The sequence below is a fragment of the Rhinopithecus roxellana genome, chromosome 10 (genome assembly GCF_007565055.1).
Source record: "Rhinopithecus roxellana isolate Shanxi Qingling chromosome 10, ASM756505v1, whole genome shotgun sequence".
NCBI classification, from domain to species: Eukaryota; Metazoa; Chordata; class Mammalia; order Primates; family Cercopithecidae; genus Rhinopithecus; species Rhinopithecus roxellana.
Genome location: NC_044558.1, coordinates 14,441,868 through 14,457,565, shown reverse-complemented (window position 1 = coordinate 14,457,565; position 15,698 = coordinate 14,441,868).

The following is a 15,698-nucleotide window of genomic DNA, read 5'->3' as shown; positions in this document are numbered from 1 at the left end:
AGAGACAGGACTAAGTCACGCATGCAGACCAGCTCCTAACCCTTCTTCCCAACCTCTGCCACCGCCCTGTATTCCAGTGACCTTAAGCCAGGCCAGGATTGTTCACTCTGGTGTTATTAGTAGATTCCTTAGGCCTGGAGGGGACCCTGGAATCTGTTTCTCTGTGATTCTTATGATCAGGCATGTTTGAGAAACCCTTCAGCAGGCAATGGGGCTTGGCTTCTGTGGATGAACCTGATCCTTCTGAATAAGCCACTGAAGTGAGACTTGAGCAGCGGCAGATTGGACTGTAGAATTGGCTTTGGGCAGCTGGTCCAAGAACATGGTATCTCATGGATATGGAGAGAGAGGAAAGTGATGGAAAGGTAGGCAGGGAAGAGGGATCAGAAGGAAGAGGACGTTCTTCCAGGCAGCACTCGAAACCAGAAGAGGTTCAGAGTGGTCCACATTAGGATGGTGAGCAGCGGGCTGGACGCAGAAGCAGGATAAAGAAATCATTTGATTGGCTAAAGCTAGGCATGTGCCTTATTTGGATATGACTTGGTGGAAAGCCCCAACTTAGAGGTTAGTGGCAGTTTCTGATTGGTTAAGCCTAAGTTTTGCTTTACTGTTTACATTGGGCTTCAGTTTGCTTGCACAGGAATCCAAGACACTGTAGCCATCTCAGCCAACTGGCCTCCCAATTAAAAAACTTTTAACAGTGTTTAGAGCAAGGATCCTGGGCAGGCTATACCAGGACAGCATCATGGACCACAGCAGTGGAGATAGACTGCAGTTATAGGTGTGGCCCAGCTTTGGAAAACACAACATTCACATGGATGAACTCAGAACTTAGACGGTCAGAGGTTAAGAGGGGTTTCATGCTGTAGCACTTAGTGAACAATCTTAGACTATTTTAACTATTTCACATATATTTTGTCTTCTCAATGAATTTACAAGCAATTCCAGGATTGGGCTCTACTATATAAAGTTTCTTCAGTTATATTTTTTGTATGTGACTAAGAAAGCTTGAGTTTAAAAAAGCTCATTACAAAAACAATTGGTTCAATGCTTAAGGACAAAAGAAATGCAGTGTCTTAATAAAATCAGTTTTCCTGCAGGAATTTCAAAAGCAAGGCCTTTTTTATAGCTGTAAGTGAGAGCTATAAAACCCAAACATCACTGAGCAAATCCAGCTTCTGATTATATCGAGTTTTGTAAGGAGAAATGTCCTCCCTTTTCGTCAGCCACATTCACCTTGACACAAGCTTCATGCATGTCCTCATCACTGTGATTATCTGTGCTCTCTTCCAGCACCTTGCAGGACCAGCCCTAGGGCAGGTGCAACAGGTATCAGTCCATGTGGCACCATTTCTAGGATCCAGGAAATAGACTTCTTGCTCCTTAAAATAATCCTCCCCCATCTTCCTCCTCTCCCCAGAGAGTACCTAAAATTTCTCCTTGACAATGTGTTCTGTTCCTTACTTTGAGATAAACCTTAACAAATAAAAACACCAAGAGAAATAAGACATTGGCCCAGATTGAGACTAAAGAGCAAATACGTGATAGTTTTGTCACATAGGGAGGGGAAAGGTGGCATGACAACCAGGCAGCCCAATCTATACCAATGGAGAGACTGTGCCTGGGCTCCTTAGTCATCTCTGGGAATCATCTCTTTTCATACCATATCCGTCACTTTGGTAAACTCATACTTAAAATCCAGCTTTTTATATTAGGTGCTGCCCCCTCATAGTGGGTTTGAGTGCCCCTCTTCTGTGCTCTCATTGGCTCCTGATGTTTGCAATATCCCATTGAACTAATTTTCCATGGTGCATCTCCCCCAGCATAATGTGAGCTACACAGCAGCAGGAATTGGGAATCCTTCTTTATGTTTCCTGGCCCTGAGCACAGTGTCTTGTACACAGTGGGCACTTCATAAGTGCTTTTTGTTTAAAAAAAAAAAAAAACCACCTAAATTTAACAGTGGTACAATGAAATGAGTATGGACTTGGGAGTCAAGGGTATCTTTGATGGTCTCAGAATTTGCCAGATTTTTGACCTCGAGCAAGTGGTTCTGAGCCTCATCTGTTAAAAAATGGGCAAAATAAAATGAACTTGCATGGTTGAAAAGATTTCATGAGATAATGCAGATGCTTCAGTCAGCACAGAAATTCACTACTTATTTGTAATACGAAAGGGAAACCTATGATGAAAGCTTACGATGAATCATCAGCCCTGAAAGGATGTGTGCTGTACACGCAGCTGTTTCCATAACCCCTGAAGCACATCTCTCCACATATGCTTCAGAGAGTAAAGAGACAAGGGAACTGACTATCAGTCAAAAATCAGGAATGAGATTCAAATATGGCCATCTTGGGGGAAGTCTCAATTTTGCCACATAAAAACTGCCTTCCGATCTCCTTTTCTCTTCCCTCAGTAGCATCTTGGGTTGGGTTTCATCATTGCAGGTTTAAACAATCACTTGAGCTTCAAACTTGGATCTGAACATCTAATGCTGATTTTAACCTCATTATTCCCTCCACTCTGCCCAGGAGGTTTAGGATGAGATGAGGGAGGTTGAGGGATTCTACCCTGGTGCCTGGCATTTTTCATGTGCAATTCCAGGTGGCCCAATCTATACCAGTGGAGGGGCAGAATCTAACCAGGGAACAGGCCCACTCCACCTGTCTTTGAAGTCTAGCTCCTCCAGGGTTGTAGTGGGTTGGGGGCTCAGAAAGGAAGTAGGAGTGCCACAGGTGGTGTTATAACTGACAAGTCGGTGGGAGAGCTGTCCTTGATGATTATTTGAAATGCTTGTGCCAAAACCCTGAATGTGTCTTCCACGCCAGTAATGCTTTTGGTACACGTGACAGGGTGGGAGTCCAGATAGAAGAAATAGCACATGCAAAGGTGCAGGGGCCCAGGGGAGACTACCTAGCTTGTCTCAGGCAGACAAGAACTTGGGAATGGCCAGATAGGAACTTGGGTAATGGATGGACTGGTAAAGCAGGCAAAGGTCAGATCAGAAAAAAAAGGCCTTTCCTGCCAGGCCAAACAAACTGGGTTTTACCCAATGGATGATGGGGAAATGCTGAAGGACACTTAGGCAGACTCGTGGCATGTTGGGAAAATCTTCCAGGTAGAGCTTCATGGGTGGATTGGAGAGGACAAGGCTGGAGGGCAGGACACTCATTGTGAGGCTCAGCTGAGGAACTCAGCTCCAGGCCCTTGCTGCGCACTCTGCCTCCCATGATGCTCTCTGCCAGGTATTCAGGCCAAGACCTCACGCACTAAGTTCCAGCTCATTTCCTCCTGCCCTGCTTCCTGGGTCCTCCTTTCCAAAGTTGCCCAAGTGCAGATGGGCTAGGGAAACTGTCAGACTCATTGCTCGAGGCAGCACTTGCTGCCAGTAGGAGAAAGGAGGCCTTCCTTTTATGGAAGGCCTGGGATTCTTCCTTGACAACAGCTCTTAGATCCTTGCTTAGTAACGGAAGATTCCCCCCCTCCTGCTTTTCAAGTTCTCCCATCAGTGGCTCCCACGCAGGCCCCACCAACTCAGCCTGTGGATGGCACCCCCTGCTGAAGCTGAGGAAGTGACTCCCAGCTAGGTCTGAGGGCACATTTGAGCTTCTCCGCCACACACACACACACACACACACACACACGTACTCATGCACAAGGAATGACCTTGACTTTGCCAACGGAGGGAAGCACATTTTGGTAGGCCAGGAAACTACACTGGACCCGATGTGATGAAAGGTAGTCGTCTAGTGACATTGGAGCCACACAAAACCACGCAGAAATAGGGAATCCTAGATTCCCACCCTGCCTCGGAATTGGGCAGATTAACTTCTTTAAGCCTCAGTTTCCCAAACTGTAAAATACAGACAATCCCTACGTTTTGGGGTTGTTTTGAGAATTAGTGTTTGTAATGTGCCTTACACAGAGATCTGTAATTAGTAAATAACTATTAATGTTATTAACAATCCTGTGCATATCAACATTTGAGGCCTATCCCAGCTCCTGTTCTAAAATGCTTTTAATCAGTTTATAACACATATTGAAACCCTACTAAGTTCAGAGCACGGTAATAAATAATTAAAGGAGATAAATTATATAATACTATCTTTGGATTGTTTTCAAAAGATGCAGAATGGAAATTTTGCTGCAGTGTTAGACTTTAATAATAGTAAGTTTCTTGTATATCTCCTTATCTGCTTGAACTTGATTTTTAGAGACTGTGGTCCCCTACGAAGAAAGAAAAGAAGGAACGTGTTGTTCAGCTTAACCCTAAGCCAGATATTCTCAATACTAATGCTTTGGTGATTTTTAAAAGTGTAGTGTGCATGTGCTTCTGAATGCATATGTGAGAATGAAAGAGAGGTTAAAGTTATGAAATCGAACTGTGTGGTGTGGTGGGAAGAGGCCCACCTCCTTGGGACATAAGAAGACAATTACTGAACACAGAGTCTTGGACACGCCTTCTCTGAAATGGTGGTCATAATCTCCTCTCAAAGCACAGAAGAGTCACTGAATCAAATAAAACAGTCATAAATATTTCACAAAAGAAAACGTTAAATCTTTAGCAAAGGTGCTAAAGTAGTTGAACATAAGCCAAACCATGTATGCGTGGAGGCTGGAGGACTGGTATGTGAGATGAGGAAGGCATTTCCAGCTACAGAACTTGGCAAGTGGTTCCTCCTCCTGGCATATAGTAGGAGTTCAAAATTGACATCCCAAGACTTGTATAGAGAGGAGGAGGGCAGAAGACATGGTTTCTTTCCTGCAAGTCCATCCCTCCTCCAGTACTCAGTGACTGCTTCTTGCCATTTCTCCCCAGGTCTTCCTACCATGGTCTTTCTTCCTTGTCACTGACATTGTCGATTACCTATAGCTTAACTCTGCAGGCTACTTGTTGGTCTTCATCTCCTCCATCATCATCCTGTACACTGGGACCTTTTAAAAAGTGGTGGCTACTCATTTAAAGCTTGCAATCAGAGCTATTATAATTGGAGCCCTGGATTTTGTAACCCATCAGAATGTTATGACAATATGTTTTTTAAATGACTGAGGGGCTACTATATTCCAGCCCTTTTGCTAAACACTTTATATATATTACCTCATTTATACTCCATAACCATCTTGCAAGAGAAGTTCTATAATTATCCTTATTTTACTGATGAGGAAACAGGTATTAGGATTGAATAACTTAATAACCAGAAGACTCCAGTCTGACACCAAAGCCCATGCTCTTAACCACTCTATTCTACTGACTATGAACTTGGAACCAGGTATGAAATTCCCTTTACCTGAAGGTTATCTTGAGGTCTTTAGGGGATTCAGACAGTGCTCTGGAAAGATAAGATCAGAGGCAAAAGTAAACTGAATCTTCTTGGTTTCATATATGAGTAAGAGGACTGGAGTCAATTGGCATGGAAGACAGAACGATGTCTTTGTGGGCACCATGGTAAAATAAGCATATGACTGAACTAGCAGACACTCTTCTGTCACCAGCCTGCTGGGTGACCTTGGGCAGGACCACCCTCTGGGCCTCATTCTTACCTTCTGAAATACAAAGGAGCTGGGAAAGACACTGTTATGATCTCCCCTCCAAGTAAGCTAGAAAAGGATGTGATTTGGGGGACAAAATTCTCAGGAAAACTATGCAGGCCCCTACTCTTAGAGAAAGATCTTCAATAACTTCTTTTTCATGTCTTTGGTGTTTGGGTCCAAAACACAGACTTGACAGTTGTCATTAACTATAAGAATATGGCAGACAGAGGATAAGGAAAAACAAGAAAAATCTAGAAGCTTCTTTTTTGCTTTTTTTTTTTTAAACTTTTTCTTCTGGCAGCCAAATAACACATCTTGTCTTAGAGAGGCTTTTATGGTGTATAATTTAAGACCTATAAATAGATGGCTGTTATTAACAAACACACACACACATACATTTCTCTCTCTATTCAGACATCAGCAGAAATATTACAGATAGGGATATGTGCAGTTTTAAACAGAAGGCACCTTTTTCTCTCCTCTACCAGCTGGAAGGCAGCATCTGTCTCTTCCTCCGCCTTTTCCTCTCAACTCTTTCTATTCTTCTGGGTTTTATTTCCATCTCTGTCCCCTCTGCTGCTCAACCCCACCCTCTACATTCTTGCTTTGATCTTTCTTTCAACTCTCCCATCTAACTCTTTATGCCTTAGTCTTCTCCTCATTAATGGTCAGTCCTCTTCCCCCTTTCCAAAGGCAGTTTAAAACCGTATTAGCCTTCCCTAAAATTCCACAGGACACACAGGCATGGATACAACCGCATTGGTAGAAAGAACTACATGGTAAGAGTTAAACAGGTTCAAATAAAAAAGAAGCCAGAACAAGAAAGATGGAGCTGGTAATAAAATGTGTCTGACAGACGCTATTTATTACAGGAAAATTAAAAGGGGGTCAGACCTGGTGGCATAAGTGTGATGGATTCATTGATGATTATTAAAATGTACATTTATGTAACACAGAATCCAAAGAGCTCTTCAGTACATGATTTCAATTGATCCAAAATCAATAAAGCAGAGGGCAAAGGAGACAATGAAGGTTAGGAGGCTTGATCCTCCTAAGATTCTACAGCCAGCAAGTGGCAAATCTAGGACCAACTCTGAGTTTTGTGCCACCCTCAGGAGGTATTAAGGCATATGTCTTATCACCATCTTAATATTTATCACACCAATTTATAAGGTCTGTTTACTTGTTTTTCTCCTCCTCTCTTCTATAAGTTCTTTGATTGCATCCCCAGTGCTAGGAAGATGCCCAACACAGGAAAGGGTAATAAATGTTTCTTCAGTGAATTAATAAATGAAAAGAAGAATGCGTGCACGCACCTTCCCCAAAAAAACCAACCTTAAACTAAGTGGTAAACAAGGGAAAGTTTGACGTGGGGCACTTTGCATCGTTTCACACCATGTTTGCTTCTGGGGCACCCACTTCAGCAGCAGATCAGGATTCACATTCTCCATTCAACTGTCATGGCCCCGATCCTTTAATACACCCTCTCCTGTCCATCCAGATAATCCCAGATCATTTATATCCCACCTCTAGCTGCATTCTGCCTGTTCTTACAATCTGGCACTGCCATGACTACCATCCTGCATACGCTTTAAGCTTTCTAAGTAGCCGTGTCTTATTCAATTCCCTCCTCTATTAATTGCAAGAGGATAACTAATACTCATTTAAGGTCTACTATATGCCAGACACTGTCATAACCTCAGGAGGGTTACACTTTAATCTTTATTTTATTGATGAGGAAACTGAGTCTCCAAAAGCTTAATTTATAACTCATCATAGGAGGTTAGTACATATTTCTTTAATGAAGGAAGGAAAAATGGTGCAAAGAGTAAGTGATTCAGAATTCAAAGTCAAGCTTTTCTAAACCCAAACCCAAGGTTTCTCCAGTAGATTAACTTCTTCCAATTCTAATTCCAGTTGGAATGTTCCTTCCAATTCTAAGACAATAGCAACGGCTTATGAAATTGTCAATGAATTGAAAATCAATCCCTCATCTCCAGGCACATGTAATCATCATCATAATTCTTTGAAACTATTTTAATCTTTTCTCCTTAACAGCATAAGGAGTAGTATACATAATGCTTATCACTGATGTGGCTTTATTTATATACAAGGGGACCTGTTATTAGTTCAATTTTTCAGGCTAAGACATAGAAAGCTATTTCCTTTGTGACCCCAGCTTACCAAGTAAGTGAGAGGTGGATCTGGGGATAAGAGGCTGATTCTCCTGACAGGATGCAAATACCCTGGTGCTTTCACAAGCCCGATAAGACAGTTCTGGTGTTCTCACTAGGTTTCTATTTCTTAACTTTAAAAAAGTGCATTCAGGAGGGGCGCAGTGGCTCTCGCCTGTAATCCCAGCACTTTGGGAGGCTGAGGCAGGCAGATCACAAGGTCAAGAGATCTAGACCATCCTGGCTAACCCGGTGAAACGCTGTCTCTACTAAAAACACAAAAAATTAGCCAGGCATTGTGGTACACACCTGTAGTCCCAATTACTCAGGAAGCTGGGGCAGGAGAATCGCTCAAACGCAGGAGGTGGAGGTTGCGCTGAGCCGAGATCGTGCCACTGCACTCCAGCCTGGGTGACAGAGCAGGACTCCATCTTAAAAAAAAAAAAAAAAAAAAAAAAAAATTCATTCTCATGTCTCTAAAAGGAGACCTGGGAACTGAACTGAAGTGAAAGCTGTCAACACTGTCTCTCACCTGGCACACTCCTAATTGATGCTTCTGCACACTGCCCATCATGATCTAGAAGGATCCTGGATTTCTGTAAAGACATCTGAGCAGGCAAAGAAAGATTAAATTTTCTTTCTCTTTTTTTTTTTTTTTTTTTTTGTAAGAACTATGCACTTATTCTCACTTCCCTGCCATTCCTGTTTTTCCTCCCTCTAACCCAGGTAAATCCTATTGATGCTTCAAAGCCCCAGAACACCTTACCTACTCCGGAAAATCATCTCAGATCACAGCTCTCCTTGATTCCTGTCTTGTCTGAATCCCAATTTCCTTCCTGGTCAGGGCTTAATTGTTTCTTGTGTTTTAAACTGTTTACCATACGCATACACACACACGTGTGTGATGTCCAGGCTGGAGTGCAGTGATGCAATTTGGCTCACTGCAACTTCTGCCCCCCAGGTTTAACGGATTCTCCTGTCTCAGCCCTCCTGCCTCAGCCCCCCAAGTATCTGGGATTATAGGCACCTGCCACCAGGCCCAGCTGATTTTTGTATTTTTAGTAGAGACAGGGTTTCATCATGTTGGCCAGGCTGGTCTCGAACCCCTGACCCTCAGGCGATCCACCCACCTTGGCCTCCCAAAGTGCTGGGATTACAGGGGTGAGCTACCACACCCGGCCAGGTTTTAAACATCTTAAGATACAGACCTAAGCACTGGAAATGCAGTAAGTGCATAGGAAATAAATTTTGATCCCTTCAAAACTGGAAATATACAAGTTCTATACATGATAAACCTCTATTAATCTAAATTAACCAGAAAGGACTTTCTATTGCTCAAACTTCACAGACATCAAAGACTTTTGGTCTCCTGCCAAGTGGGCCAGTGCATCTTTGGAAGGAGGTCTAGCCCTGTGAGGACCTTGATCTGACACCAGGAGCAAGTGAATCCTGCTGGAACACTGGTGTCCATGTCTGCCCCCAGCAGCACATGGCTTCTAAAGCCATGAGAAAATGGGGCCGGAGGCTGACTCAGAGCTGCGACTATATTCAGTGTCGGGGCAGCACACGCTGAATTGCATCACAGCAAATTTAGGCCTGTGCTGAACAAGGCAGGGAACTCAGCACCTTCTCTTTCTCCGCAGCCTGCCCATCGCCTGACATCTGGACCACAACTCATCTCCAGAGCTGTTCCTCAGTCTGGAAAACGACATGTCCCTTGGACAATGGGTTCCCAGTGGAGGGGGTTATGAATGCTGGTGAGCACCAAGGAAGGTGGTGTATTTGGAGACCGGGACTTTGACAACATTTTCTCAAGGTTAGGACACATTTCGTGGGCTGGATTCTTTTCCCCCTTTCTTCTTGTTCAGATTCTGCTGGACACCAGTGGCCAACAGCATCACACAGTTACAAGCCTAAGCTGTCCTCTTGGGTTTTTGAATTTTAATGTAGGAAATTATATATTTGCTAAAAATAACATTTTAATCAAATGTCCTCTAGAACCAAGCTCAGTGGGGCTGTAACATTACAAAAGAAAGGGAAGTCAAGATCCAGAATTCAAAGTCAGTGAGAACCTCCAGGTTTCTGCTTTTCAAAGCTGTAGGGAACCCCTGGCGCTATGTGTCTTACAACAAGACTATCAGATTGCAGCAGAGACTGCTTCCGACCCGCTGTTTAGGAGAACAAAAACTTTCTTCAGATCTGTCCTTTCCAAACCTGGCTTTCAGGTGGAGGTAAAATTAACCCACCAAGGGCCAGAACTGATTAGCAGATTTATAGATAAATCCTATTTCTGTTCCCAAGTTAATGATTTTATTATTTTTGTTTTATCTCTCTGCATGTGTACAATTCAGTAGATAACTGCTGAGCCTAGAAAAATGAGCAATTGTGCCTCTATTTACTCATCTGGGGTTTCATAGCTAATTTTTAAAAACACTCTTTTGAAATGCTAAGAGGCTCTGAAATATTTAAGTAAAACAGACTATTTGGCTGAGAACCTAAGTGTCAAACAATAAAGAAACAATGTAGCAATTTGCTATTTGGTAGACAGAATAGGGAACTATCTTGCAGGAGACAAAATATAAAAAGTAAACTCTAATAAACTCTGCCTGACAATAGAGCTACCAAGCAGATCCTATAAAAGGGCTGAGTTAGAACAACAACAAAAACTTTATTTCCTTCTTTTGAGACAAGCTTTTCTATTGGAAACACGTTTCACAGACACTAATCTAATTTCCATCCCATGATCACTGAGGCAGGCAGAGGTTATCATCCTCATTTTACAGGTAAGAAAATTGAGTCTCAGAGAGGTTCCATAGCTCACCTAAGTTCACATAGCTAAGTAGTGATTGAACCAATGCTAAAAACCACATATTTTTACTTTAAACTCTTTGCTATTTTCAGGAGACTGTGCTGAAAGGAGAAGGCATTACATAGCACCAATCGTCCCCTGTTTCCGGGTAAACCTAGGAGTGCATCTCCTGTGGCCTTTTTTCCTGCTGCCTGCCTCAGCCTGGATTGTACTTACAGGATTATTATTATTGTTGTTGCTCTATTGCTAACAACTCTATTGAGCAGGCCCTTATGAAAACCTTTCTGCTAAGGATGTCAAAGCAATTCTATCAAAGGGAAAATCCAGCCCTGAGAGGCTAAACCACTTTAGTCCTAGTAATGTCCACCTAGTAAAGCTACAAGAAGAACAGAGTGTCTCATCTTCCTCTGTCAGCCGTTAATAAATCCCAGACTAGGAGGTCAGCAGTCCATGACAGAGATCTCCCGCTACTGCTGTGTATGGCATGTGTCAATCCGACTCAAAACCCTTAGTCAGAGCTCTCTCCTCCTTAAACCAAATATTTGTGGAAAAGTTTTAAAATGGTAAAATGCCATATAAATGTAAAGTATCATCACCTTTATATTTTACGGGCTCACCAGAAATACTTTTTATCTAACTTCCCCACTTCCTGCCTTCTATGTCTGCCAGCTGAGCGCCCATTTGGTTTATAGTAGGCACTCAGTAAAAATGTGTTAACATTAACGCTAATTTGAATCCTTTAAGAATATCCTTCCAGGAATACTCTCAGTGGCTCTTAAAGCAGTAAAGACCTTCTAGATTTAATTAGCCCATCATTGCAGCATGCCAGGGATAGACGAGGTTCAAACAATAATCTTTCAATATAGGATAAAAGGTCAGCTCTGCATATGCTAAAGAGCACTCCAGGCACCTAGACCTGTTGTTTCTAGCATGCACCTGCTATTTCTTGCTTCTCCTCATGTGGTTCCCTTCTCCTGGACTATCCTTCACTACTCTGCCTGGCAATTGTCTTCTAAAACAGAGCTAAGGTGTCATCTCTTCTGGGAAACATCCCTGCCCTTAGACTAGCCTGCACCCTACTGTAATCATTGGTTTCCTCCTCCATCTTTTCTATGGGTGGTAAACTCTGAAGGCCTAAGTATTATTGCATTCTGCATCCCCAGCGCCTAGCACAGGTTGCGGGCACACTAATGGTGCTCAGTTGATGTGTGTTAAGTGATTGTTTGGGGCCAAGACTTGTTACAAGAGAAGCTGCAACAATGAACAGAAAATTCCTTCTCAAGTCCTTCTGTCCAAAAGTCTTAAAACTCGGTGTCCTTGGCTCCCAGATGGACTGCTCTGGGTTTTTTTTTTTTTTTTTTTTTTTTTTTCTCCATGTATTCTTCAAAGTTTACCCAGGCTACTCACAACTTCTGTGGATAAAGTATCTTCCACAGCCATTAGCAGAGGGACACTGCCATCCAGGGATGATAATTTAATCTTCCTTTACCTTTTTACTGTAACAAAGTTATGATGTATGGGTGTATATGCAAAAAGTACATAAAACACATATGCAGCTTAACAAATAAAATACAGAGGACACCCACATGTCCACCAGCCAGGCCAAAAAGGAACCTTCATCATAGAAGTTCATATATGTCCTCTTCCTGATTGCTACTCCACCATTTCCTCAGAGGTCACTACAATATTGACTTTTGTGATTGTCATTTCTTTGCTTTTTATGGTTTTTCCACTCATGATGCAACTCTAAAGTCTTGTTCCCTCTTTTGGAAATGTATATAAATGGAATCATTCTGTATTATTTGAATCTCATTTCTTTCATTAGATATTGTGTTTGAGACTTGCATATACTGTGGAGCTGGGGCACTATTATTGCTGGACAGTATTTCGTTGTGTGAATGTACTACAAAGTATAATTCATCTATTCTCTTTATGAGTATCTAGATTGTATCAATGCTAGAGTTATTATGAACAGTGCTGCCATGAACATTCTTGTAAAGGTTGACTGGTACATATATGCACAAAATTGCTAGGGTGTATACCCAGGATTATATTTCTGGGTGTGTATATTTAAAAGCAATACACTAAATAATGCCAAACTGATTTCCAAGTAGTTGCACCAACTTATACTCTCACCAGCAGTGGAAGAACTTCCAATTTTCCACTACCTTTTCATGGTCAGACCTTCCTAGCTTTTACCCATGGAGTAAGTATGTAAGAAATCCTTTTATGACTATATTTGATTTACTGATTAATCTTATCTTTAGCTCCATTTGCATTTCCTTTTTGTACAGCATCTGTTTAAGCCTTCAGTCATTTGTCCCATTGGGTAAAATGGGAAAACTGGTTTGGTTTTTCCTTAGTGATTTGGAGGAATTCATTAAATGTTTCTGATACTACTCTGTTATAGAAGCTAAAAATATTTTCTTCGACTCTGTGGTTTATTTTTTTTTTCTGATGTCATATCTTTTGTAATTGATTTTTCTTCCACCCATATTCTTTAATCCACTTAAACTGACTTTTCTAGTATGGTATGAGGTAAAGATCACACTTTTTTCCCATGTGGGTACCTAATTGCTCCAGTAATTTGTTGAAAAATCCTTGCTTTTCCCACTAATCTTAATATATGATACGTCTAGTGAGTTCTACTTCACGAGTGTCTTGGATATTCTAACTTTTTGCATATTCACATAAATTTTAGAATCAGCCTGCCAAGTTAAAGAAAAAATACAAATTCATGAAGTTTTGTTTGGGTTTGTGTGGAACTTAGAATTCAAGTGACATTTTTATAAAAACCAACTATTCTGATTATAAACTTAGTGTACAATCTACTTATTGTTTTCCTTTTTAGTGTTTCAATAATACTTTTAATTTTCTTGGGAGAAGTCTTAAACAGAAATATTTTGTTAGTTTTATTCCCAAGGATATCATCTTGTTTTATGCTATTATTATAAATGGTAGCACTTTTATTTCATTTTCAATTTCATGCTTGATTGTATGAATTAAATTTATTGTTTGGGTATTGAATGTGAATGCTAGAACCATGTCAAACTCTCAAATTAAATATAATAATTTTCCTATGAATTCCTTTGGATTTTCTACAGATCTCATCTATGAATAGTGGCAGTTACTCTTCCCCACTTTTCAATTCTCACACCTCTTATTTCTTTTTGTTATTTTACTGAGCCAGCAAGGAACTCCAGAACAAAATTGAGTAGAAGGAACAACAGTGGGAATTCTTGTCTTGTTTCAAATTTCAAAAGTATTCTCGAAGTTTCAACATTAAATGTGATGTTTGCAATAAGATTGTAGTAGATACCTTTTGTCATATTAAGAACATTTTATTCTATTCCTATTTTGGGAAGAGTTTTATGAATGAATGTTGACTTTTACCAAGTAATCTCCCTGAGTCTGTGAAAATCACATCATTTTCTTTTTTTTTTTTCTTTTTTTTTTTTTTTTTTTTTTTTTGAGACGGTGTCTTGCTCTGTTGCCCAGGGTGGAGTGCAGTGGCATGATCTTGGCTCACTGCAAGCTCCGCCTCCCGGGTTTACGCCATTCTCCTGCCTCAGCCTCCCGAGTAGCTGGGACTACAGACATCCGCCACCACGCCCGGCTAGTTTTTTTGTATTTTTAGTAGTCACGGGGTTTCACCGTGTCAGCCAGGATGGTCTCGATCTCCTGACCTCGTGATCTGCCTGTCTCGGCCTCCCAAAGTGCTGGGGTTACAGGCTTGGAGCCACCGCACCCGGCCTACTTTTCTTTTTTTGTTAATGTGGTGAGTTACATGAATTGCTTTTCCAAAGTCACACTAATCTTGCATTCCTAAGGAAACCCAAATTAGTTATGATTTTTTAAAATATATATTCCTGATTTCAGTTTACTAATTGTACTTTACATTTTATATTACATTCATGCATAAGATTGGGCTCTAATTTTTCTTTCTCATTTTGCCTTTGTTGAGTGTTACAATCAAAATTACATATAACCTCATAAAACATAATGATGTGCCCTATTATTCTATTGTCTGAAGAAATGTGTATAAACCGGAAATATTTTTCCCTCAAACATTTATAGAACTTACTGATAAAATCATCTGGGCCTAGAGTGTTCTAGATAAGATTTTTTTCTAATAATTAAAGAACAATTCAGGATTCTTATTTCTTCATGAATAAGATTTTGGTAAGTTACATTTTTCCGAGGATGTATATATTTCATATTTATTTTCAAACATACTGGCATTAAGTTTTTCATATATCCTATTATCTTCTTAATGTGTACTGTATCTGTAGTAATGTTCACTTTTTCATTCCTAATATTATTTATATATTTCTTCACCTTGGTCAATTTCACCAGAGGTTTGTCAATTTTAGTCATAGTTTTAAAGAAATAAGTTTTGGTTTTGTTTACTCTCTTCTATTTTATATAATATTTTTCTATTTCATTAATTTATCTGGTTTATTTTAATCTACATTCTTTGGATTTATATTGCTTTGTTTTTCCTAATTTTGAAGTTGAAACTTCTCATCTTTTTTCCAATCCATGCCTTTGAGGCTATACATTTCCCTCTATCTGATGTTCTAACTGCATTCCATGGTTTTGTGGTAACTAGCTGGTAAAAAATTTAAAAAGGAAAAAAGGCCTGATTTGTAGTATGCCAACTTCATATTTGCCTTGTAAATACTCCACCATGACCAATTTCAAGCTACAAATGGTTTAACAACCAGTTGGAAAGTTTTCTGAATATTTAACAGTCAGCTCTTACAAGCTGATATGAGCCAGCTCTAGCACACTCACATTTTCAGTAGTATTGTCATGATTCCTTAACTCAAAATATGTCTTAATAAACACTATACTTTGTTATCTGTCCACACATCTTGGATTATTAAGAAGTATGTTCAAATTTGCCATTTTATGGGAATATTCTATTTGTTAATTTCTTAATTGCTTTTATTAGAAGTCATGCATGATACAATTTCAATCCAGTAAAATTTATTGAGATTGACTCAAAGTCCAGAAATGATAGACTTTAATAAATATTATTTGTGTGCCTGAAAGAAATGTTTTCTGTAATTTTTTGGTACAATGTTCTATATCCATTCAATAGGTCAGATTTTTAATCTGGTTTAAATCTTGTGTCATTATGATTCTTATTCTGCAAGATACATCTACGATAGAAGTAT